Here is a 3,411-nt window from a genome sequence, read left to right as displayed (position 1 = left end):
GCTTGGAAGCCGCCACAATTCTTACCTTAATCATTTTTTACTCCGAGAATTCACAGAATTTAAAGGCCTTTTCGACAGACTAAAAAAAATTGGAATTTAGGTATGATGTGAAACGAGATACCGACAGTCACTACTAGAATTTGAACTCGGAGTAAAAAATGATTAAGGTAAGAATTGTGGCGGCTTCCAAGCCATGAACAACGGTGTACGGCTCGTTAAAATCGGACTTAAAATGGCGACGTAGTGTCAAAAAAAGTAAATAGCCCATCGGGGGGGCGTGGCAAAAAAAAAAAAATTTTTTTGGGATCGCCTTCAAAATATCTTTAATCCTAGGGGTGGACTGGAAAAACTTTTTTTGTCGATCCACCCTAATGTACATTGTATGTGCGAGTACTAGTATGTTACTTTGAAATGTATAAATAAAAATACTTTCACTTGCCGATTGTTATCTTTGTAAGGACTGCAGATGTTTTTTTTTTGTGGGTTGCTATTGCCCAAATCTAATTACATATTCAGGAGTCTTATGCAAATCTAAAGTAGCACTATAACTTCTTCCGCCTGCCATCGTAGGAAGATTGCATGGTTCATTTACCATAATATATTTCAGAGTTGTCTATTCATCACATTATTTCTGCAGGAAAGTATGTTCTCAGAGGAAAGAGATTTGAATGTCTAAGCAACTGTCAAGATAAATTCGGTTATTTTGAAGAAGATTATCTCCGAAAATTGCATGCAAAATATGTCATCATCGCTTATGGCATTGGTCATACGCCTTACTGAAAACATTGCTTGCGAAAAATATTATAACTTACATATACAGTACATTCAGTTTGAGCTAAGTTGAGCAAATCATGGCCGCACGGCTGCGGAACTGACGTTTACGATTGGTGATATCGAGCGTATGTTTTTTTTTTTTTGGCTCAGGGCTTAATGACGCGAGTAGGTGCTCAGAAGTTTCAGCTGCATTATCACAGAAATGGCACAAATCGTTAGACGAAATCCGTCGTTAATATAGTATAAAACCTTTTCAAACATATTCCATTGATTCTCATATTTTAATCAATTATTTAACTTATTACATAATTTGAATTTAGAATGGTGGTGTTGGTAAAAGTTTCAAACAAAAAATTCTTACCACTCTTCCGTTTTAACTCCCATGCTTTAATATTTCATGACATCGTATAAAAGAGGTGGCAACTCTCTTAAAAATATTTCAAGCTAATACCTTCTTAAACCTCTTTCGTCTGACACACATATTCATATGATTATTTAAATTACCTTAACTTAAATTGAATCTGATTTTGTAAACATGTGGCAACCCTTCTAAGTATATGTTTGTGGGTCAGCTTTTCCAAACTCATTTCGATTGATATCCATCTCCTTAGTAATTCCTGTAAATTATAAAATTATTTGAACGTAACTTTTTTAACATGTGGCAACCCTTTTCAAGCACCTCAAAACTGTTTTAAATGTTAAAACTGAAGGCTTCGTACCACTTATTCGTTTGACACACATATTTTCTTATTTCATATAACTTGTATAAATGTAATTTAACTAAATTCGACTCTTCCAACAGGTGGCAACACACTTCGAAAGTACATGTTTTCAAAGTAAAATTTCTTAAATCTCCTTCGTCTGACATCGTGATACATATTTCAATTACCTGAAGAATTCAGTTGAATTGGTTTTTTTAAACACGTGGCAACGCTCTTGTAAATACCCTGAGGTGTGAAGTGCCACCGTTGGGCCTGAGGCTTCCAAGAAGTTCAGAAGGGCTGCAGAGGGTAGAAAGTGAAAGCGCTCATACAAATTCCTAGTTGTTGCAAGTAAAAGCTTAAACAGACGGCAGCGTTGATCCGGATTAATTCGGACTTAATCCGAATCAACTGCAGTTAATTCCCGAGTTGATCCGGATCACCGCTGCCGCAGTCTGCAGTGCTGTCAGTTCTCATTGTTCTTTTTTCATTCTTGAGCTCTACTCTGATCATATTTAAACCTTTTGCCAGGTAGTGAGCATGCCCAATAGGGCGCTGTGGCCGCCTCTTTATTGGCTAGCCTGTCTGCTAACTCACTTCGCCCTTTCTTTAGAGGGCGAATTTCCACCAATCCAAGTCCTACGACAAATCCGAGTTTCGTTAAGATTTTCAATTACACTCTTGGTATTGTTATTCTACTTCCCGAACAATTTTGTGCTGATTGCATACACCGACATGTTACAAATTTTTTAAACTTTTTTAGAATTTTTTTGAATATGCAGCTTTATAGCCCATTAAATTTTAGTATAATAAAGTGGAAGTTTTAAGCGATTGCAAAACTGCCATTAATTTTTTTTTTTATCTTCTTTGAAAACGGTTTTAGGCATTTTCATCGATAAGGAAAAAGTGCAAGAAGCCGTGAGCATAAACAATATTAAAATTCAACGCAATTTTGTAGTAGCTTAACACTTGCACTTTATTACACTCAAATTTCCATACTCAAAAAAATTCTAAACAAAATTTTATTTTTTTTTTAACTTGTAACGTACTCATTTTACTCAACTTCGGTGTAAAAAAAAAATTCATAACTCAAATTATTGTAGAGTGCACCCCATAACATTATACTTAAATATTGCGCAATACTCAGAGCTACCATTGTGATTCTTTCCACTTGTTTTTGAAATGGCATATTTTCAAAAACTATTTTTTTTATAAAAAAATTTGTATGTGGAAAATTTTTCAAGAAAAAAATTAAAAAATATTTTTTTTCGTAGGGAATTTTGATGTGTGTATGTGTGATTTTATCGATAAAAACGTTTTAATTGTTGGCTTGGCTGGTTGGGGAAATCTTCAGTAGATTGGGCAAATCGCTAATTGGGCCAAAATTAGAGCCCAATTGGGAAAAACTTTTGGCTCTGATCGGGCAACCTCAAAAAATTTCCAGCAAGGAAATTTTGTCATAATGGGCAACAATTTTTGTGCCCTCAACTGGCACGAAAATCTGCTAGCATCATATAAGTGCATTTTCAGAAAAAAAAATCATAACTCGAAAATGACGAATTTTAGCATATTGCTACTCGTACTGAAAATAGTTTATACTATTCCCTAATAGACAAAAAAGTTTGAGAGAAAAAAAAGATGTGGCAATTTGAAAAAATCAATTTGAAAAAAAACAAAATTTTTTTGTTTATAAACAATAATTAATTATTAATAAATAATTACTGATGTTTAGTTCACTAGATCGATTCAGTAGATCAATATCTGCAATTAAAAAAAAAATCGTTAAAATCCTTGCTTTTTTGCGGCAGTTATAAATGACTTCATCAAAAGTTGCTATTAAGAGAGGAAAAAAGAAGCGTTCGTACTCAAAAAGAGAAAAATTCATTGTTCGAAAAATTCGCATTTCTGAGCAAAAATGAAAAATACGCGTCTCCTT

The sequence above is a fragment of the Rhagoletis pomonella genome, unplaced genomic scaffold (genome assembly GCF_013731165.1).
Source record: "Rhagoletis pomonella isolate Grant_MI unplaced genomic scaffold, Rhpom_1.0 Rhpom_scaffold_00007, whole genome shotgun sequence".
Classification (NCBI taxonomy): domain Eukaryota; kingdom Metazoa; phylum Arthropoda; class Insecta; order Diptera; family Tephritidae; genus Rhagoletis; species Rhagoletis pomonella.
This window is presented reverse-complemented; position numbering follows the sequence as displayed.